Raw genomic sequence first — 23,990 nt, forward strand, 5'->3', positions numbered from 1 at the left:
GAAACAGTATGAACATATTATTTGAAAACATGGGAGCAACTCTCAGAAGACACATGCGGCTGCCTATGGGGAAGATTCTGCCCATTCCAACAATGCTTTAGACTGTGGAGGACCAGAGCAAAGGACTACTGTTTTTCATTCTAGGACATTGGGTACACCAAGTTCCTAATCACAGTTCTAAAATTCAGAAAACTATCAAAAATTAAAAATTTTTAAAAACCACTCTACCCTTTCTTATTTAACACTAAAACTTAATTGAACTCCTAGGCCAGGCGCGGTGGCTCATGCCCGTAATCCCAGCACTTTGGGAGGCCAAGGTGGGCGGATCACAAAGTCAGGAGATGGAGATTATCCTGGCTAACATGGTGAAACCCTGTCTCTACTAAAAACACAAAAAATTAGCCGGGCATGGTGATGGGCACCTGTAGTCCCAGCTACTTGGGAGGCTGAGGCAGGAGAATGGTGTGAACCCAGGAGGCAAAGCTTGCAGTGAGCCAAGACCGCCCCACTGCACTCCAGCCTGGGCAACAGAGTGAGACTCCGTCTCAACAACAACAACAACAAAAAACTTGATTGAAATCCTTGGGGCCAAAACCTGACCTGAACTGACAGGAAGCTACTCAAAACTATACTTATGCTACTTAGTGTAAATATTACATATACTTCAATGCAGAAATAGCGCATTTGAGTAAGACATCTTACTCCAAGCCTCGATAGGAGTATCTGATAATTTACAGTATATGTAGCAGATTACTTGTCTAAAAACCTGAGAATTTCTAAATTCCAAAATATTTCTAATCCTAGAGTTTTGAATAAGAGAGTTTGGGCTTACAATTCATTTTTCAAAATGAAATGTATTACTTTTATTACATGTATTTTAGTACACATATTACTTTTATTTTTTAGATTTTGAAGATATTTTGAAGAACTCAGTGGAGAGAAAGTATAAAAAGAATAACAGGTATGAGACTCATGTGACCTTAAATGGATCAACACCTAATGCCACACACTTTCCAAAAGTGGCATTATTCCTGGATCATTATTTAGATAATAAAGAGATTACCTTGTCTCATTAAAAATTTGAAAAAGAAAGCAAGAAAACTTCACTTGACTCCTCATTCATATCCCACTACTGTCCCATCTATACTACTTTTCTAGGAAAAGGTGTCTACACTCACATTCAACATTTCCTCACTTTCTATACACATTTCAACTAACTACAATCTGTCTTCTGTACAGTAAGGTCTACAATGCTCTCCATATTAAGCCTAAAAATTGTTTTGCAGCTCTCATGTTATTTGACTTGATACTTTTACTCTCTTCCTAGTCTTAAAATACTCTTTTGACTTAAATGACCTAACACTGTCCTAGTGTTCCTCCTGCTCCATCTCCACCTCTGCAGATCTATCTCCTATAGTATGACATTGTATGCAGAGATTCCTCAAAGTTTCATTTAACCCTCTCTGATTCTCATTCTGTGCTCCCTTTTCCTGGGTGATTTAATCCATAACTTTGGCTTGAATGCTCACCTTTGCAGATGTTATTTAAAAAGAAAATATTGATAAATCAGACTTTATTGAATTCAAAACTTTTGCACTTTAAAAGATACCATTAATAAAACAAAAGATAAGCCAACGACTGGGGAAAAAATACTTGACAATCATATATCTGATAAAAGACTTGTATCTAGAATAAAGAACTCCTACATAAGACAAACAACATAATTTTAAAATAAACAAAATATATTAACAGACGTTTCATCAAAGATGATATATGACAGCCAGGCTCTCATATATATGTGCCTGTAGTCCTAGTCATTCGGGAGGCTGAGGCAAGAGGGTGGTTTGAGCCCATGAGTTCGAGGCTACAGTGAGCAATATACTCCATTCTGGGCAACAGCATGAGACCCTGTCTCAAAAAAATAAAATAAAATAATGAAGACATATGAATAGCTAATAAACTCACGAAAAGATGCTGCAAATTAAAACCACAATAATATACCACTATACCCCCCCAGAATGGTTACTACCAAAAACACTAGAATGGCTCCAATCAAAAAGACAGTCAATACTAATTGTTTGATATAGAAAAATTAGATCTCTCACGTATTTCTGGTGAGAATATAAAGTGGTATAGATACTCGGAAAACAGTCTGGCAGTTTCTTGAAAAGTTAAACATAAACTTATCATATGACCCAGGAACTGCAGTCCTTGGAATTCATCCAAGAGATATGAAAACATATGTCCACACAAAGACACACATATGAAAGTGCATAGCGGCATTCCTCGTAATAGCCCAAAACTGGGAATATCCCAAATGTCCACCAACTAAAGAATAGATAAAAATGTGGCTTATCTATACAATGAAATTCTATTCAGCAATTAAAAGGAACAAACCAATCATATACACTACAGCATGGATGAACCTCAAAGACTATGCAAATTGAAACAAGTCAGACACAAAAAACTATATATTATACAATTCTGTTTTTATAAAGTGTCTTGAGAAAGCTGAGAAGGCAGATCAGTGATTGCCTCATGTTGGGTGTAGTTGTGGGTATGATATGACCTGTAAATGGGCAAGAGGGAACTTTGGGGGCAAAGGAAATGTCTCAAACTGGATTACAATGATGCTGCACTGCTTCAAATTTACTAATCACTGAATTGTACACTTGTAACAAGTGAATTTTATGGTGCCTAAATTAAACCTCAAGATACTCATTTAATACAGCTTACAAGGCCCTATGTATCTATCCCACCTCATTTTGTACTACCCCTCTCTCTATAGTCCAGCAACAGCAGTGTTTCTTCAGTCCCCTCAGACCTCCCAGCACCTTCCCACCACAGCCTATTTATATGGTATTCTCTGCCTGCAACACTCTTCCTTCCCCTTCTAGGCTAATTCTTCCTCAACCATCTGACCATCCTGACAGAGGAAATTCCACATTCATAGTTCTTTATAGGATCAATGAAGAACCTCTACTTCATTAACAATGTTCACAGTTAGAATGTTACATTTATTGAGTTATTTAATTAACGACTTTCTCCCCTATTCAGCCGTAAGCTCCCCAAAGGCAGCATATCTCATTTCGCTCACCTTTGTATCTCTCTTTCTGTGGCCTATCACATAAGATCTATTCAATAAATGCTGGTTGGATCAATCTCTCTGAGACAGCAGCCAAAAAGGGCTGAGAATTTCATTTGCAACTCAAACTATTAAGCAACACTGTTCTCTGTGTCTCAAATCCTGATTAAGTACCCTAGTGGAGATTTGGAAACAACTAACAAAAATTCAATGTTTGTCAACCTGGTACAATTCATTTTAAATGGGAAGAAACCCATTGATTTAAATATCTGCAGCAGATTGATCACGTTGCACTTAGTTGAAAATTGAAATGGAATTCAAATATAGCGGAATGTAGTCTAAGTATCTTTAAGAAAAATTTTAAAAGATGACAAGTATAAGTAGTTTAGAATTACTGATCAAAGCATTTTAAGACAGAGGAAAACTTAAGTTTCCTAAGTTATAGATGAGAAATTTCAACCTTTGAGTCAAAAACCCAATTGCTGGTGTTAGTGAGAGGTGACAATGTGCTAGCAGCCCTCACTCTCAGCGCCTCCTCAGCCTCAGGCCTCGGGTCCACTCTGGCGGTGCTTGAGGAGCCCTTCAGTCCGCCACAGCACCCTGGAAGCCCTTCTCTGAGCTGGCTGAGGCCAGAGCCTCTTCCCTCTGCTTGCGGGGAGGTGTGGAGGGAGAGGCAGCGGGTGGGAACGAAGGCTAAGCTGGGGGCCGGTTTGAGTTCTGGCGGGGGTGGGGGTGGGGGCCGGCTCGGAGGGCTTGCACACGGAGCTGCCCGCCAGCACCGCTGGCCCAGGGCAGTGAGGGGCTTAGCACCCAGGCCAGCAGCTGCGGAGGTTGTGCCAGGTCCCCCGCGCTGCCGGCCAGCCATTTCTCGCCAGGCCCTAGGTGCCTCCCCACGGGGCAGGGATCCATACCTGCAATCTGCCATGTCTGAGCTCCTCCCCCTGCTGCGGTGGGCTCCCCTACAGGCACCGCCCCCTGCTCCACCGCACCCAGTCCCATCCACAGCCCAAGGGCTGAGGAGTGCAGGCGAGGTTCAGGACTAGCGGGCAGCTCAGCCTGCAGCCCTGGTGCAGGATCCGCTGGGTGAAGCCAGCTGGGCTCCTGAACTGGATGGGGACTTGGAGAACTTTTATATGTAGCAGGAGGATCGTAAATACACCAGTCAGCACTCTGTGTCTAGCTCAAGGTTTGTGAACACACCAGTTGGTACTCTATATCTAGCTAACCTAGTGGAGACTTGGAGGACTAGCACTCTGTGACTCTGTTTAGCTCAAGGATTGTAAATATACCAATCAGCACTCTGTGTCTAGCTCAGGGTTTGTGAAGACACCAACTGGTACCCTGTATCTAGCTAACTAGCACTCTGTGACTGTGTCTACCTCAAGGATTGTAAAGGCACCAATCAGCACTCTGTCAAACTGGACCAATCAGCTCTCTGTAAAATAGACCAATCAACTCTGTAAAATGGCCCAATCAGCAGGATGTGGGTGGGGCCAGATAAGGGAATAAAAGCAGGCTGCCCCAGCCAACCAGCAGCAACCCGCTCAGGTCCCCTTCCACACTGTGGAAGCTTTGTTCTTTCGCTCTTTGCAATAAATCTTGCTGCTGCTGCTGCTCACTCTTTGGGTCCACACTGCAGTTATGAGCTGTAACACTCACCGCGAAGGTCTGCAGCTTCACTCCTGAGGCCAGTGAGACCACGAAACCACCAGGAAGAACGAACAACTCCAGATGCGCTGCCTTTAAGAGCTGTAACACCACAAATGTCTGCAGCTTCACTCCTGACAGCAAGACCACGAACCCACCAGAAGGAAGAAGCTCCAGACACATCTAAACATCTGAAGGAACAAACTCCGGACACACCATCTTTAAGAACTGTAACACTCACCGCGAGGGTCCGCGGCTTCATTCTTGAAGTCAGTGAGACCGAGAACCCACCAATTCCGGACACAATAACAAGTTACAGAAGCTTGCTATCAAATAGTCAAACGAGAGCCCAAATATGGTACTGCACTAGTATCACCTCAAAGCCTTCTTCCCTCCACTCACCCAGGAAAGAAGGCTCCCCCTGCCACATCACATCTCACCCTCTGTCTCACTATCACTTAACCACTTGTTAGCAAGGCTAACCTTAAGCTATAAAGCTATAAAGACTGCTCTGCTCCTGCCTTTTACTGAAATGAAGACCAAAATTAAACTTGAAAGCTCTGAGAAATTTCAGGGAAGATGACAGAGAAACACCACAAGGTCTCCGTATGTTACCCACTAAAAACAAGTCTGATACAAATTTTGTTATGTGGGCTGGCCTGTTAAAACTATTAGCTTTAAAAACAATGAGTTCTTTTTAAAATATAAAAATTAACCTTTGTTTTTGTTTTTGTTTTGAGAAAAGGAGTCTCTCTCTGTTGCCCAGGCTTGAGTGCAGTGGTGTGATCTCGGCTCACTGCAACCTCCACCTCCCTGGTTCAAGCAATTGCCCTGCCTCAGCCTCCTGAGTAGCTGGGATTACAGGCGCACGCCACCACGCCTGGCTAATTTTTTGCATTTTTAATAGAGACAGGGTTTAGCCATGTTGGCCAGACTGATCTCGAATTCCTGACCTCAGGCAATCTGCCCACCTCGGCCTTCCAAAGTGCTGAGATTACAGGCGTGAGCCACCAAGCCCGGCCATGAACTGAAATTTTTTAATGCAACAAGAATAAAGCAGGCCAGGAGTGGTGGCTCACACCTGTAATCCTGACACTTTAGGAAGCCAAGGTGAGTGAATCGCTTAAGCTCCAGGAGTTTGAGACCAGCCTGGGCCACATGGTGAGACCCCATCTCTACTAAAAATACAAAAAAAAAATTTGCTGGGCATGGTGGTGCACACCTGTGGTATCAGCTACTTGGGAGACAGGTGGGAGGATCACTTGAGCCCAGGGGACAGAGGTTGCAGTGAGCCAAGATCGTACAACTACACTCCAGCCTGTGTGACAGAAGGAGAACCTGTCTCAAATAAAAAAAAAAAAAAAAAGTAACTACCATAAAATATATATACAATTACCAAGAGTGAAGAAATCATAAGACAAATACATCCCACAGACTAAAGTTTACCCAGACACAAAAGACTGAAGTTTGTTAGTTTTTAACTCTCCTAGAGTAATTTAGAGCATTAGCAGGTGCAGTGGCTTGCACCTGTAGTCCCAGCTACTTGGGAAGCTGAGATGGGAGGACCACTTTAGGACAGGAGTTCGAGACTGGCCTGGGCAACATAGTAAGACTTTGTCCCCCACCAAAAAAATTCAGATCATTACTAGAGGTAATAAAGGGTACAATAAATGTTAAAACAATAATAAATATGCAATACTGAAGATAAGTGGGGAAAAAAAATCCAAAACATAAATGATTTAAACAGATAAAAGTATCTGAAGAAACTAAAAAGTATAAACATACTGCCTGTGAGTAATAATGCTGGAGGAAAAAACTAGATGAAAGCACTTGCAAATCATAAGTACTTTACATGATATTTCATTTAAATCTCACAGCAGTGCCAGGAGGGAAAGAAACAAAATTTTATCCCCCTTTCATGCATGGCTTAAAGAAATTAATCAACTTGCCCAAGTTTTCACAGCCATATTTCAAGGACTCTCAGCTGCTAGCATTTGCCTGATCTTACAGAAGGTGCCAACAAAAACGTTTTATGCAACTAGACCATAACTGCCCCTGACTAACCTGGGATTCCAAGGTGCCACTTTCAGAGATGTTAGAATGGATAAAAATGCACAACTTATGCTTGGCTAAATATGATAGCGTGCAGCAACCTACCAGGTGAACCTAAAATATGTAGTGATTTTGTTTTTTTTTAATTTCACAGTGGCACTGCTACGGGAAGGACTAAGATAAAACATGATATGTTCCCGTCTTTGTTGTAGTAAAGAAGAGTTATTATAATCCCTATGGATATAGAAGACAACATGGAATTCACATTTGAAGTATTAAAGAGTGACATGCCTTTTGCTGCCTTTTTTGTCTATACAGAGGGACACTTAACGAAAGCAATGGTTATATCTGCCTAAAATTTGGCAAAGATAATAAATTAGATATTTCAAAAGTGGGTTATTTTAAGGCACTAAGATATGCCTCAAACAGGTCTAATTCATGGCAGGTATTTAACTGTATCATTTTGAGTGCACTTACAAATTTGTATCACAAGCCACAGAAAAGAAACACCGCATTTAAAAACTATAGCCCATATCCTTATGTTCTTTCATCTTTATTCTAGTAGACTATGCGAGGTATTTCCAACACACAACCTCAGAGGTTGAAGCCAAGAAGAGTGGCAGAATGGATTCAAGGTGTGCCAACAATGCTACCCAGTAGGAAGAAATTCCATAAAAACTAGGCCCCTAAGGAAAACAACAAAGTCTAAAGCTGGAAGTCTTGTCCAAATGCAAGTGCTTGGCTGAGAGAGAGCTGTTAGACTGTAGACTGAAAGGCAGTGTATGCAATTTAGAATCCCCAGACTAACAGAGAGAGACCACAGCTGCGTGAGAGTGAGATGCTAATGTGGGGCAGGCAGGACTCAGCTCCAGACAGTGCATGCTATCGGGACTCCTTCCACGACTTGGGAAGACCTCAGTACAACCACTCTGGCAGGTATGTGAATTAGGTAAACAAGGTGTGATTACTGGGAAAAGGGCCTGGACTAATGTCTGGGCTTTCTGAAAGAGTTTGCATCTCACGGAAATTATGGAATAGCCACAGTATTCCCTTGGTAATAGAATACAAAAATACTGAAAACGCTCAAAGTTAAGAAAAGGGAAAAGAGAAGATTTGTTAGGGTTCTTTTAGCATTTCACTTCTGAGAAACAGAAGTATGAGTCTAACTGCCTTTGGAGTTGAAAAACACCTTCAATCCATCAAGCACAGAAATAGTCTGCCTTTGGCTAGGTGCGGTGGCTCATGCCTATAATCTTCGGGAGGCCGAGGCAGGTGGATCACCTGAGGTCAGGAGTTCGTGTGACCAGCCTGTCCAACATGGTGAAACCCCATCTCTACTAAAAATGCAAAAATTAGCCAAGTGTGGGGGGGGGGGGCGCCTGTAATCCCAGCTACTCAGGAGGCTGAGGAAAGAGAATTGCTTGAACCTGGGAAGTGGAGGTTGCAGTGACCCAAGATCATGCCATTGCACTCCAGCCTGGGTGACAAGAGCAAGACTCCATCTCAAAAAAAAGAAGAAAGAAAGAAGAAAAGAAAAAGAAAAGAAATAGTCTACCTTCTCAAACTCCTACAAGAGCTCCTCAGTGCTTGCCCTGCAGAGAACAGTGTCTGATCCCTACAGATAAGGAAAGGGAAGGAGAGGTCAAGGCTCCAGCAGCCCAGAGTTCTCCCTGGGTATTCACCATACCATTAGAGAAGAAACCTATTTACTTTTCTGCCTCCCTCCTTGAAGGCTCAGTAATGAAGCCAAGATTAGAACTGGAGGCATGGATTCCAGCCACTTACCAAAAGATGTTCCATTTTCTCTTGCTATGTAACAAACTACCCAAAACTTTGTTGCTTGAACATCCATGATTTCGTATTTCTCGTAATTCCATGGATTGGCTAGGCAGCTCTTCTGCTGCCCTTACCTGACTTACATAGGCTGCTTCGCTGGGCTCAGCAGGGAAGGCAGGGCCTTCTCCATGTGGCCTTTTCTTCTAGGCTTTTTCACATTGTGGCAGCAGCATCCCAAGACAGTTCACCCACTACACATGGTGCCCCTGCTTACACTGTGTCCGCTGATGTCCCATTCAAGTCACATGATTGAGACCAAAGTCAAGAAGGGGGAAAAGAGACTCTACCACTTGATGGGTGCTGTGGTTTGGATGTGTCCCCCAAGTTCATGTATTGGAAACTTAATCCCCAATGCAACAGTGTTGACGGATGGGACTTGTAAGAGGTGATTAGGCCATGAGGGCTCTGCCCTCACTAATGGATTCATGTTGTTATTGAGGAAGTAGGTTAGTTATCATGGGAGTGGGTTCCTAATAGAAGAATTAGTTCAGCCTCCTTCCCTTCTCTCCGTCCCATGAATGTGCTCTCTTGCCCATCTGCCTTCCACCATGGGATGATACAGCAAGAAAGCCCTCACCAGATGTGAGCCCCTCAACCTTGGACTTCCCAGGCTGCAGAAATGTGAGAACTAAATCTCTGTACTTTCTTAATTACCCCATCTCAGGTACTCTGTTACAGCAGCACAACGCGGACTAAGACAATGGGAGAAACAAGTGAAGTCACACTGCAAACAGGCAGAGCTGGGAGCGGTGCAGGTGGGGGGGGGTGGTGGTGATTCATTAGGAACCATTTTGTAAAATTTACCACATATTGTTTTCCCTACTTTTCCCTCTGATAATAATAGTTTTTATCAGCAGAATTTTTTTTCAGGCGTTTTCATACCTATTATATATTCAAAGTTAATTATGATCTTTGTAATATGGGGGAAAAGGTGCTAAACTCTATTTCTACTACAGAACAACATTAATAAATAGATCCAAAAATATTCCCAAGGTTTAGAGACTAGAATTCCTTCTAGCAATCCATACTTCTTGAAGATCTTATGTTCCTTAACAAACACATGGATCTTGTGAAGCATCTTTAGTAGGTTGACAGAGGAAGAAACTGTGGCCAAAGTTTATAACAGAAAAATCGAAGGCCAATTATACTCCATTTGAAGTGCTTCCTGCAGAAAGAATTCTCAGCATGCCACTGTACAACGCAGCATATAAGGACAATGGCATACACTGCTCTGCACCAGCCAGCTTTCATCTCAGGCCGGAACAAGCATAGTCTCTACATACTGCAGTAAACCAGAAAAACCAGAACAGGATTTGCCTCAGTACTCACCTTATCCCCTGACCATCCGAGATATGTCTGCCCAGGTAGGACAAATCTTCTCAAGGACCCCCGTACATGCCATGGTCAACCTTACCCTTGTTCATTCTGTCCCACCTTCTTGGGATGTTCTTCCCTCTTTGCCTATCAGGCCCAAAATTCTCTGGCCTTCAGACCATACCTCAAAGCATCTCTTCTCTACAAGCAAAACACGTTCCCCTTTCCCTTCCTTACTACCCATAGCACTTACCCAATTTCTTTACAGGTGGACATTAATTATATAAAAATAGTCTTTCAATATAAGTGGTGGTTAATTTCACATGTCAACTTGACTAGGCCACAATATCCAGATATTTGGTCAAACAATACTCTGAATGTTTCTGTGAAGGCATTTTTTTAGATAAGATTAACATTTAAATTGGTAGACTTTTTTTTAAGGCAGGACAGGATTTATTCCCATTTTACAGACGAGGAAACACTCAGAGAGGACAAGTGATCCACCTGCTCTAGGTCTCAAGTCAATACATGACTCAGCTGAAATTTCCTCTCCTAGATGTATACACAATGGGAGTAATGCCAGACCTGCTTCTCAAAACAGATATGCACAAGAAAACTGTTTTAGTCTAATTCTTCTGACAACTGGAAAGTAAATATTCACCAGGCCCTGTGCACATAATATTACCATAAGTCAGAAGTCTGTTATTAGGAGCATAAAACCATGGTACCGATTGGGAGTGGGAAGATACACAGAAAGGATACCAAGAGTTTCTGTCAACTGCCCCTGGTCTGAGTTCAACATTTTTTTAAGAGACGCAATTTTTTTTTTTTTTGGAGATGGGGTTTCACTATGTTGCCCAGGCTGGACTTGAACTCCTAGGCTCAAACGATCCTCTTGCCTCAGCCTCCCAAGTATCTGGGAATAGAGGTGCCTGTCACCACGCCCAGCTTCTAAATTGGTAGATTCTGAGTAAAACATCCTGCTATGTGGGTGGGCCTCAACCAATCAGTTGAAGGCCTTAATATAAAATGACTGACCTCCCCGAGAAGAGGGAATTCTGCCAGCAGACTGCCTTCAGTCTTCAATTCCAGAATCAACTCTTCCCTGAGCCTCCAGCCTGCCAGCCCACCCTACAGATTTTAGACTTGTCAGTCTCCACCATCATATGAATCAATTCCTTAAAACAAATCTCTCTCTCCCCCCATCTCTATCTATCTATCTATCTATCTATATATACACAGGTATATCTGTACACATACACACAAACACACACACACACACAGACACACACGCCCTATTGGTTTTGTTTCTTTGGAGAACTCTGACACAATATATCAAACAGTTTAGATCATTCCTTGCAGGGTATAAAGCCTGGCCTACTTAAAAGGCTATATACTCCCTGGACTGTTGCATATTTTTTAGCAATCCCTGCAGTCTTCTGTACCATCATGTTTCCTTAGTATTCCCTAAGGTGTTCCATACAGAGCAGGGGTGAAATATTCCAGGAACTTTAATTTGCGCTTCCTTATGACTAAACCTTGTATCCTTCCAGTTTCCTAACCTTTCTGCACCACTGACTGTGATATGTATATATACTAAAGAAGCTGGAAGAAAGAAAAGGAATACTGCTCCCATTTTCCCATGGTGAAATCCCAAAGGTGGTTAATGTCTATTAAAAACTAGTAGTTTTATTACTAACTGGCACACAGGTGGTAGAATGTTTAAAAACAAAAACAAAAACTACAAACTATTATTCACTTTATGATCCTGGAATCCATTCTTTTTCATTTTCTCCACCTAGAAAACACCTTTTAGTGAAAAAACTATAATAAAAGCCAAAAAAAGTTGTAGTCGATCATCAAAATAATAACCCAAGACCAAATTTAAAATAATATAAATGTAAATCAGGAAATGGTTTTTAAAGTCAGCTACCACGTCTTAAGAGATTTTCACTTTATTTTAAATCCCTTTGGGAAGACCTAGAAAATTTCATTCATTTATCCTAAGCAAACAAATGGACAAGCACGTATTTTCATAGTCTGACCCAAACAATGAATTGGTTCATCCATCATTTTCCAAGCATCTTCTAAGTGCCAGGCTCCTACTAGGAACTGGAAAATTTTAGAAGTGAACTGGTGCTATCGTTCCTCCCTTAAAATATATTAGTGAATGCCCAGAAAATAAAGAATGCTCATATTTATTAAGCTACTCTCTTACAATGTGCATATTTCTGCTACTACCAGTTGAGTTGTGTACATTATCAAAAACCTATTGTTTAATCTCCAAACCTGTCTATGTCAGTTGTACTCATTCTGCAATGGTATAATTGAATACTATATAAACTGATCACAAATGGACAAAAATGTGGTTACAAAAGTAAGAAGCTACTATTTCTATAAAACCTAAGTTGAATACTTTGGAAAGCATCCATACAGGCACATATTACTTTCCTTAAAATTTTTTGACAAATTGAGTATATATAAAACAACTATAAAAGACTAGAAAACAATTCTAAAATACCAGAATTCTGGCCAGGTGCAGTGGCTCATACCTGTAATCCCAGTGCTTTGGGAAGCTGAGGCAGAAGGATCACTTCAGGCCAGGAGTTTGAGACCAGTCTGAGCAACACAGCAAGACCCCATCTCTACAAAAAAAATTTTTAATTAAAAAAAAAAAGATAGAATTCTATGCTCCGATTGCTTCAAACGTTCCTGAAGTCTTAAACAGAGTGAAACTAGAAAACACAAAAGCTACTCTATAAATGTGGCTTTTAACAATAATACAGAACTGAGAGAACCCATAATACTCAAAGAAAGATTACTACCCTAGATTACAAGACTGGCCTTTCGCATCCTCCACTATTCCCAGAACAATCCATCAGTAGCAGTAACATTACACTTGAATACCTCCTGAAGTCAAGTTGTTTTATTTAAAACTGAAATATCCCTCTAAAAAACAACAACAAAATTAAGTATGTATGTACAAGGTATTCACTGCAGCACTGTTTCTAACAGCAAGACACTAAAGACAATCCAAATGTCCATTAATATGGGACTGACAATAAACTATGGTAAATTCACACAATGAAATAGAAAAAAGGCATAAAGAATGCCCCTATATACTTCTATGGAGTAATCAGCAGGAAATAATAGGAAGACAAAAAAGCAAGAAGAAAATTATATGTAGTGAGCTACCATTCACCTAAGATGGGATTAGGAGGCAGAAACTATATGTGTGTGCACATGCATGGATGTGCGCACGCGCACACACACACACACTCTTGCTCATATGTTTTAAATGGAACGTAGGGAAGAAAAATAGAGGGAACCACAATCAGAGCTAGACTTTTCTGATTCTGCCTTGTTTTACACATTTAGCTCTGGAACCATGTACATGTTTTCCATAATTACTTGTTTAAAAAATAATTGAAAAACTATCATCTCTAAAATTCAAGAGCAACATGAAATGAACCTAAATATTTATTGAATTAGTGGTACAATCATACAAAAAGGAATTACTTCAAATGACTTAAAATAGTTTTACCAGACATCCCTAGAGGAACCTATCCTAAAAATGAAAAGAATTTGGGAAAGTGCTTTTAATTCTTAAACTATTTTCAGTAATCATATTGTTAGTAGTAACACTGATAAGTAATGGTATCAATACGATTTAGAACCAAAATTTTTAGCATGAGACAAATATAAAATTAAAGAAATTCAACAAAATCATCTATTCCTAAGTTTATACTGGAAAAATCAGTATGAAACTCATAAAATATTTTACCTTAAAAACAACGTATTTCCTAGCCCCATCCTCTGAAAAGGCCTAGAAATAACAACCAATCTGTAGTTTCCAGACTGTGGTCACTAAATACAATTTCCCTCTGAAAGGAACCAGAGCTGGTTGAAGAAAGGGATAATTCCAGATCTATGGCTGTTAATGTACAAGATGAACCTGGACATCTTGTCACACAAGAAAGCAAGAAGCCATCAGAGGCACTCATGCCAAAACGACCCAGGAGCTAATGTAAAGGCACTCCCGTTGGCCAAAGAAGGGACAATTTGGGCCAGGTGCAGTGGCACATGCCTGTAATCTCAGCTCTTTGGGAGGCCAAGGCAGGTGAATCACCTGAGGTCAGGAATTCGAGACCAGCCTGACCAAAATGGAGAAACCCCATCTCTAGTAAAAATACAAAATTAGGGCCCATGCCTGTAATCCCAGTACTCTGGAAGGCCAAGGTGGGTGGATTGTCTGAGGTCAGACATTCAAGACCAGCCTGGCCAACGTGATGAAACCCTGTATCTATTAAAAATACAAAAATTAGCCAGGCGTGGTGGTGCGTGCCTGTTGTCCCAGCTACTTGGGAGGCTGAGGCAAGAGAATCGCTTCAACCCAGAGGTGGAGGCTGCAGTGAGCCGAGACTGCGCCACTGCATTCCAGCCTGGGCAACAGAGTAAGACTCTGTCTCAAAAAAAAAAAAAAATACAAAATACAAAATTAGGTGGGCATGGTAGTGCATGCCTGTAATCCCAGCTACTCAGGAGGCTGAGGGAGGAGAATTGATTGAACCTGGGAGGTAGAGGTTGCAGTGAGCTGAGATCATGCCATTGCACTCCAGTCTGAGCAACAAGAGCGAAATTCGGTCTCAAAAAAAAACGGGACTATTTGATCATTAATAAGAACAACTGCGGCCTGCGGCTGGGTACACTGGTTTGTGCCTTATAGTCCCAGCTACCAGGGAGGGTAAGGAGAGAGGATCACTTGAGACCAGCCTGGGCAACATAGTGAGACTCTGTCATTAATTAATTTAATTAACTCATTAAAGAATAACTGCAATGAACTTAAGAAATCATCAAACATATTAAATTCACATGTTGGCAGGGCGTGATGACTCACACCTGTAATCTCAGTACTTTGGGAGGCCGAGGTGGGAAAATCTCTTGAGGCCAGAAGTGTAAGACCAGCCTAGAGGCAACATAGTGAAATTCCATCTCTCCTAAAATGATTTCTTTTTTAATTAGCTGTGTTTGGTGGTGCATGCCTGTGGTCCCAGCTACTTGGGAGGCTGAGGAAAGAGAATCACTTGAGCCCAGGAGGTTGAGGCTGCAATGAGCCATGATTACACCACTGCACTCCAGCATGAGGGACATTGCAAGACCCTGTCTCAAAAAGAAAAGAGCATCTGTTTATAATGATATTTTTTTAAATAAAGGAAAAAACACTGGCCATTTTTGGAAATGCTAGGGACCCTCCAAGAGTTATAAGTAAAGAGAAAGAGTCACTCATTTAACCTGACTTCCCTGTATAAGTTATACCTCTGGGTAACTGAATAGTTTGTAAAAAGAAACTTCTCTGTAGTAGTATTCCAGCAAATAAATGAAAAAGGAATGATGCAACATCAAGAATTGCAACATCTTGCATGCCCATGATTAAATAATGGATCCAAGTGAAGAATAAGTGGTCACCACTGTTTCAAAGCAAAAAAGTCATTCCGCAAAATTCATATATAATAGTATGAGCAAGCACACAAGATAAACGACATGATTTTTTCAGTAAATAACATTTCAAGAACAAAGAAAATAAGGAGGCCGGGCGCGGTGGCTCAAGCCTGTAATCCCAGCACTTTGGGAGGCCGAGACGGGTGGATCACGAGGTCAGGAGATCAAGACCATCCTGGCTAACATGGTGAAACCCCGTCTCTACTAAAAAATACAAAAAACTAGCCAGGTGAGGTGGCGGCGCCTGTAGTCCCAGTTACTCGGGAGGCTGAGGCAGGAGAATGGCATGAACCCGGGAGGCGGAGCTTGCTGTGAGCTGAGATCCTGCCACTGCACTCCAGCCTGGGCGACAGAGCGAGACTCCGTCTCAAAAAAAAAAAAAAGAAAAAAGAAAATAAGGAAAACCTATAGCTTAAAAGATATTAAAGAAAACCTATCAACTGAATGTAATGTGTAGATCTTGTTTAGATCCTGATGCAAAAAATCACAGTGCACACAAACACATACACAAAATTGTGAAATAACTCTGGGATGATAGTGGTATTGTGTGATTTGTTCTAAGAAAAACAGCCCTTATCTTTCACTGAAAGTACTAACATATTTACAGATAAAATGAAAAGAACAAGAATGTACCCTCAAAAATGGACTGGGAGAGGAATATAAAGAAACAAAAGAGGCTATGAGTGGATGCCAGCTAGTGACAGGCACAAGGCGATTCACTGTATTCCTCCTTTACTTCTGTGTATGTTTTAAACTCTCCATAATAAAAGTTTTGAAACTTTGATGTATGACTGTACGTCTGTATGCTTTAATAATAAAATGGTAATGGCATACAAAATTTTTCAGGATTTCCTGCTTTAAGTACAAATGGCTTCTCCAGTTCTTTCTGCAAGAAGCATCTGGGGGTCATGTCCCTTATTTCTCTGAATTATCAACTAAAAGCACAGGGCCTGCTACACAGGAAGTGCTCAATAAATGTTAAATGAATGAATTCTGTTTGCTATACTTCTCTACTCTGCTAAACTTTCCAAAACCCTAATCTATTGATCCAATTTGTAGTAAAGGATGAGTAAATAGAACCAAGTATTAAAAAGATAAAAAATCCAAAACCCTGTACTTAAGCTTTTAAGTCTATGTTCCATAAAAAAAATGCTTGTTTTTTCTTGTGGTAAAAAACACAAAACATAACATTTATCAAATTAACTATCTGTAAGTGTACAGCATTCAACATTGTGAGACAGATATCCAGAATTTTTTTCATCTTGCAAAACTAAAACTATAACCATTAAACAACAAAAGGTGCTTATTCTTTTTTTTTCTGAGACTGAGTTTCACTCTTGATGCCTGGGCTAGAGTGCAATGGCACAATCTCAGCTCACTGCAACCTCCACCTCCCGGGTTCAAGCAATTCTCCTTGCTTCAGCCTCCCGAGTAGCTGAGATTACAGGTGTGTGCCACCACACCCAGTTAATTTTTCTATTTTTAGTAGAGATGGGGTTTCGCCATGTTGGCCAGGCTGGTCTTGAACTCCTGACCTCAGGTGATCCACCCACGCCGGCCTCCCAAAGTGCTTGGATTACAGGTGTGAGACACCACGCCTGGCCCAAAAGGTGTTTATTCTTAATACTTCCTACCCATTGTCTACTCTATCCTACACAGACCTCTAGCTACCACAAGCATTCAAAGTATTATTTTCTGACAATATACATTGTGGATCACCAGCACAATAACATCAAATGGAAAACAACCAGTCCTTAAAGAAAATAGGAAAGGTCTGAAGTCTGACTGTAAACAGAAGACCATATGACCTCCTGTGCCGAGGAAAGGAAGACAGGGCTGGAATGTGGTTTCAGGGTCACTCTAAATGGAAGTGAGCAACCAAGACAGGAAGAGGCAGGCCCACAGCTAAGAGGAGGCTGCATGGGCTGCAGAATGACTCATTCCATGTCTGCATTTAACAAAGGCTTATCACTGCTTAGGCAGCCCCATAACAATGATGGAAAGGCCTCTGGTAAGCACATAGAATCAAATTAATAGGGGCCTTAGGTCAGGTACCTAGAGAAGCAATATGCAAATCTCGAATTCAACAGACTTTTAGTTAAATATGCTTATGCAGGTCTACAAAAAAAATGACTTGGCTATAAATTTGGTAGTAACTTAGTATATTATGTAAGAAATATCAGTGATCAGTATCAGTGACCAGTGATCACTGATATTTTTCAATGTGTTACTAGAGTTCTAATTATCTTATGAACTCTTAGTCAATCACTTCTTTTTCAAAAATCACTTTCATACATTATTCTTCAGAAGCATGACTCCCAGCCTGAGTCTGCACTGGGACAACTCCAGGAAAGACAGAGATTTTGTACATGACTGAGGATACTAGCAGGGTCAAGGCAGACAACGACCTGTTAACCAAAAGCACCTAGAAATCTCCAGGGGGGCAGGGATCTTGGGGAATGGACACTCATTCTACAGCAAGAGTCCAAGTTTAATCTAAAGAAAGCCACAGACCATGAGAACAGAGTAGTGGCTTGGAGGACAACATGGTATCTGTCATTCACACTATCCTACATAAAAGCAAGGGATGACAGAGTGGTATTGTGTGATTCATTCTAAGAAAAACAATCAAATTAAAGACATTCTCAACAGGCTCTGAAGAACAGTAAAACTTCAAGGAATCAGCAGCATGGAAAGCAGCAGCTGTTAGACACAGGACTGACAGCAGCATGGGTAATAAGGAACATCCTGATGGCCACAGCCATGACAGTTGCCCTATCAACACAATGACCTTTGCACTACAACAGTGGCTGCACTTCCGGTGCCAGGCACAAGGTGGTGGCTCTCAGTTCTGCCTCCAGCACTAGCAGGCTGTGTGCACATACAAATACACATATGTATATCTATGTGTAACACCCAGCTACTAACGGTCAGACCGGAGAGCACGCGGAGAGAAAATGGGAGTAGAAGTACAAACGATCTTTCACCTTTTCAATATTAACTGATTTTTTTTATAATTATGTAGTACCACAAATCAAACTTCTATTTTGAATAAAATAGAACACATCGAGGCCTAAAGGGAAGAAATATGTAGTAAAATCAGAAAAATTTAATATAGAATTTATAATAAAGTTCCACTTGTGCTTTGACAATTCTTGCCTTTTAAACCGAGTAATATTCCAAGTAAATACATCTTTAAAAAAAGAAAAGGTATAGTTTAAAATGTAGTAATTTAGGCCAATTTCAATTATTCAGGAGGAATATGAATTTTAGGAAAGGAATGGATAACTTTAGCCCTGTCATCATCCAGAAATTAGAAGTCAGTAAACATACTGTAAATTTAACCTGCCTGTATGCTTTTCAACTCAGGGCTCTGGGTAAGAATGAATGCCATAACAAATGTGAAAATCACTTGTAAACTATACAGTGCTATGTATATAGATGACAGTTAAGTGTCTACCATCACAAATGTGCTATAATTTTTTGATCTGACTTTATAATACAGAACACAATATAATGAATTTTTAAGAAATATAATGGTCCCTAAGGCCCTTTTTTTTTTTTTTTTTTTTTTTTTTTGAGATGGAGTCTCACTCTGTTGCCCAGGCTGGACGGCAGTGACACAATCTCGGCTCACTGCAACCTCTGCCTCCCAGGTTCAAGCGATTCTCCGGCCTCAGCCTCCTGAGTAGCTGAGATTATAGGCATGCGCCACCACGTCCAGCTAATTTTTGTATTTTTTAGTAGACATGGGGTTTCATTGGCCGTTTCTTCTATTACTAACTCATACACATAAGAATTTGTTTTCATTTAATTGAAGATGCTCTTATGTATACTGATATTTCAATAAACATGAACATTAAATCTTTGAGATTAAAACCTCCATAAATATAACTGGAAACCTGCATTTCCTTCTTGGCTAGAAACCCATAAACAAAAAAAAATTCCAAGTGTGCATTAGACTCATAATGGTTTTCACACAAGAATGAATGGTATAAAAATTTTTAATTCACCAAACATCTTTCTGCAACTGGGTCATTCATTTTCTAAGTTAGAGGCCTTTTATTTTTATAACCTTTGTGGCTTCAAAAATAATTTTAAATACCTTAGAAGTATACACCCTAAGTATACATCACAGCACCCTTCCAAGGGAGGGGGCCTTGGCAGTGAGATATGAACACAGAATCCTTCCTCCCCTCAACACAGAGACAGGCAGCTGCTCCAAGGATAGCCAATCTGTTGGCTGGGGAAGAGGCTAGTTAGGCAAGCTGGCAAATTAGGCACTAAAAGGGAGGTGAAGCTGAAAGAATACATGGAGTGAAGGAAGATCCTCAAATATTCACAAGCAAGGATGAGGTGAGAGGGAGCTGAGAACCAGAAAAACGAGATATGAAATAGAGAAAAAATAATGTGAACATGAGGAAGCCTTCTGGTTGTAGAAGACAGGTCAGAGTGGTAGGAACAATTGTAGAAAGATGCAAACTTTCTTGGAAGGCCAGGAGGTTTTACAAAAGCTTTGGAAAAGGATTTGGCTGAAGGCAGCCAGACTCTCTTATCTAGTGCCTGAAAGCTTAGGTTAGACAACAAGGGGATGTAAATAAACTGATTCAGATAAGTTAGTTTACTTAGGCCTCAGAACCTGGCCTTTAATCATCCTCACACAGGACTGCTCTCTCCAGGGAGGGCGACCATGTTGATTACCCACAAGTGTGTTGACTCAAAGCCACTGTTATTAAATCTGCGCTGAATAAATGCCCGCAATGCCAGCCCGCCACAGCCGAGGTTGCTGACTTTTTACAGCACCCTTCTCGGGGGCCCAGTCCCCTAGCCCGCTCCCCTAGCCCGTTCTTTCACTGGATACCTGCGTGTGAGTGCATTTTTCATCCATCGTTCAGCCAGGGTCTGCGGGTCAGACCCAGCATCTGGCCTCGTAGAAAGAGTGTAGCAGACATGAAGAGAACAGCAGAAATGCAATGAGCAGTAAGTGCAGCTGTTCCCTAAAACTGTGTTGGATCCTGACAGCTATTCAGCTCCAGTTTCCTTGTAATCTGAAAATAAACGCTTTATTCTTAAAGAACACTGATGTGAGTTTCTGTTCCTTAAAATCAAAAAAGCCTCGTATAAGATACATACAAGGATAAGATATATTTAAATATGCAAGGGAAATTAGGCAAAGAGAAAAAGGAGTATGAAAAAGGTAACAGTCCCTTCCCAGTTCTTTATGATGAAACCATGTCATCTCCATACACAGGAAAAGAATTTCAGTTCTCTATGATGGCAAGGCACCTGTCTAGTGCATTCAAATATGGTAATAACAAAATATGTCAAAAAAGGAACGAAAACAAATCTGGAAAAATACGCTTACAATAAAAAGATTACCATATACATAGAGAAGTACATCTCTATGAGCCAGAGCAAGCAGAAAGAACAAATACCAGATACTGCCTTCACTACCATTTCAGATAATGTAATTATGAAACAGACTTTTTTTTTTTTTTTTTTTTTTTTGAGACAGAGTCTGGCTCTGTCGGCCAGGATGGAATGCAGTGGCATGATCTCGGCTCACTGCAACCTCCGTCTCCTGGGCTCAAGCAATTCTTCTGCCTCAGCCTCCCAAGTAGCTGGGATTACAAGCGTGTGCCACCACGCTCGCCTAATTTTTGTATTTTTAGTAGAGACAGGGTTTCACCATGTTGGCCAGGCTGGTCTTGAACTCCTGACCTCAGGTAATCCACCCACCTCGGCCTCACAAAGTGCTGGCATTACAGGCATGAGTCACCACGCTCAGCCAAAACAAATTATTAAATAACAAATTATGTAAAGAAATTTTTAAATGAACAAACAACAAAGTACTAAGAACAGCCAGTTTGAAACAATAAAACATTGCTTTCACAAATTAAAAATCTAAGTATTAAAATGAAAACCAAATGAGTTAATTAAACAGCGTATTAGTCACAGCTAAAGACAGATTACCAAACTACATGCCAAATTGGAAGAAATTACCCAGAGTTAGGGAAATAAAAAATACTAAAGAGATTAAGGGATATTGAGAATAGACTGAGATGGACTCATACATGACTAACTTGAGTCCTAGTGGGAAACAATACAGAGAATAGAAGAGAAGCAATACATGAAGAGGTAAGGGCTGAGAATTTTCAAAAACAGATACAAGATTCAAATCTAGATTTAAGAAGCACAACGTACACCTACCAATATAAGCAAAAAGAAATCCACCCCTAGACTCATAGGCATTGTGGTAAATCGCAAAATAAAGCCAAAGAAAATATTTTAAAGCACAGAGAGCAAAGACAGACTACTACAATTAGCTCTGACTATAGAATTCTCACCAGTAACAAGCCAGCAGACAGTAGAATATTATCTTCGAACTATCAAGGAAACTTGTCAAGTGCCATCATATGCACAGCAAAACTATCCTTCAAGAACAAAGACGAAATCAAGATATTCCCAGCTAAATAACAGAGTTTATGACCAGCAGACGATCACCAAAGAAACCTCGTGCTTAGATAAGTTTATTTAAAAAAAAAAAAAAAAGAAAGAAACTTCAGGCCGGGCGCGGTGGCTCACGCCTGTAATCCCAGCACTTTGGGAGGCTGAGGCCAGTGGATCACGAGGTCAGGAGATCAAAACCATCCTGGCTAACACGGTGAAACCGCATCTCCACTAAAAATACAAAAAATCAGCCGGGCGTGGTGGCGGGCGCCTATAATCCCAGCTACTTGGGAGGCTGAGGCAGGAGAATGGCGTGAACCCAGGAGGCGGGGGTTGCAGTGAGCCGAGATCGTGCCACTGCACTCCAGCCTGGGGGACAGAGCGAGACAATGTCTCAAAAAAAAAAAAAAAAAAAAAGAAAGAAACTTCAAAAGAATATACCGTAGAAAAATGGAAAATGAGCTCAGAATGGAGATCTGAGATGTCAGATGAAATGACGTTCAAGTATTAAACACGTAAGTACCTGTCAGCAAACATTCCCTACGCTAAAAATAATAATAGTTTGCAACAGGATTTAAACAACAGTGGCCGGGCGCGGTGGCTCAAGCCTGTAATCCCAGCACTTTGGGAGGCCGAGACGAGCGGATCACGAGGTCAGGAGATCGAGACCATCCTGGCTAACATGGTGAAACCCCGTCTCTACTAAAAAAATACAAAAAAAAACTAGCTGGGCGAGGTGGCGGGCGCCTGTAGTCCCAGCTACTCGGGAGGCTGAGGCAGGAGAATGGCGTAAACCCGGGAGGCGGAGCTTGCAGTGAGCTGAGATCCGGCCACTGCACTCCAGCCTGGGTGACAGAGCAAGACTCCGTCTCAAAAAGAAAAAAAAAAAAAAAACAGTGAGAAAATTAAAATCTCAAAAATTAGTGTTTAAGCTAAGGGCATGAGGAAGGGGAGGTCATTAAAGTACAGTTGACCTTTTGAACAATACGGGTTTGCACTGTGCAGGCTGACTTATACGTGGGCTTTTTTTTTTTTTAAACCAAACACAGATGAGGGATACAAAACCCACATATATACAGAAAGTCTCTCTCCCTCCCTCCCTTCCTCTCTCCTTCCCCTTCCTTCCGAGACAGAGTCTCACTCTGCCACCCAGGCTGGAATGCAGTGGCACCATCATAACTCACTGCAGCCTCGAACTCCTGGGCTCAAGCGATCCTACTGCCTCAGCTTCCCAAGTAGCTGGGTCTACAGGCCTGCACCACCATACCTGTCTAATTTTTTTATTTTTTGTTGAGACACTGTCTCACTTTGTTGTCCAGGCTCGTCTCGAGCTCCTGGCCTCAAGCAATCCTCCTGCCTCGGCCTCCCAAAGTGCTAGAATTACAGCTGTGAGCCACTGTGCCCAGCCCCGATTTTTCTTAAAGGCAGGTTCTGCTGGGTCAACAGCAGGATATGAATATATGCAGGCTGTAGTATACACGAGGGTCCTGGAACCAATCCTCTGCATATGTGAGAGATGATAAAGTCTTTGTCTTGGCAGGCAATTAAGATAAGGTTCATTCAGCTTTGTTAATTTAACTCTATGATAATATCTCAAGAATAAACCACAAAAAGACTTCCAAACCAATACAGAGGAAAAATACCATAAGAAAAAAATCAAGTGAAAAAATCTTAATTATATTTTTAAAAAGAACAAAAAAGAAAAGGAGCACAGAAAGTGTAAACAGCCAGCACAAAGTAAAATGGCAAATATTCATTACAAATATATCAATAATCATAATCTATGTAAATGAATTAAACTTGCCAATTAAAAGACAAATAAGATTATTTTATAAAACATAAACTTCAGTTACATATTATTTACATAAGACATACCCAATGAATAGCACAAAAAGTTTAAAATGAGGACTAAAAAGGTTAAGCAAGCACCAGTCAAAAGTAAATGAGAATTACCATATCAGAATAAGGCTTATTTCAGCTGTTACCCACTGAAAGTAAGAGAAAGTTAACAATACATGGTCTTAATGAGGGAACAGGTATGAAATCTCAGCAAAGAAATAAAAAGTGGCCAGGCGTGGTGGCTCATGCCTGTAATCCCAGCACTTCA

At 41.0% G+C, this 23,990-nt stretch overlaps 1 protein-coding gene across 22 annotated transcripts in view; it reads right to left on the reverse strand.

Moving 5' to 3' along the window:
• The window catches only part of MARCHF8 (membrane associated ring-CH-type finger 8), a 156,007-nt gene that overhangs the window by 105,644 nt on the left and 26,373 nt on the right, over nucleotides 1–23,990 (reverse strand). For 9 of the 22 annotated variants that reach the window (XR_012417672.1, XR_012417671.1, XM_074001554.1 and 6 more), the window contains one exon: nucleotides 12,487–12,579. The exons of the other annotated variants lie outside the window; for them this stretch is intronic. The gene's annotated coding sequence lies outside the window, so the exon portion shown is untranslated. The remainder of the gene's footprint in view (nucleotides 1–12,486; nucleotides 12,580–23,990) is intronic. 22 annotated transcript variants of the gene reach the window in all.

This window comes from Macaca fascicularis, chromosome 9 (genome assembly GCF_037993035.2).
Source record: "Macaca fascicularis isolate 582-1 chromosome 9, T2T-MFA8v1.1".
NCBI lineage: Eukaryota > Metazoa > Chordata > Mammalia > Primates > Cercopithecidae > Macaca > Macaca fascicularis.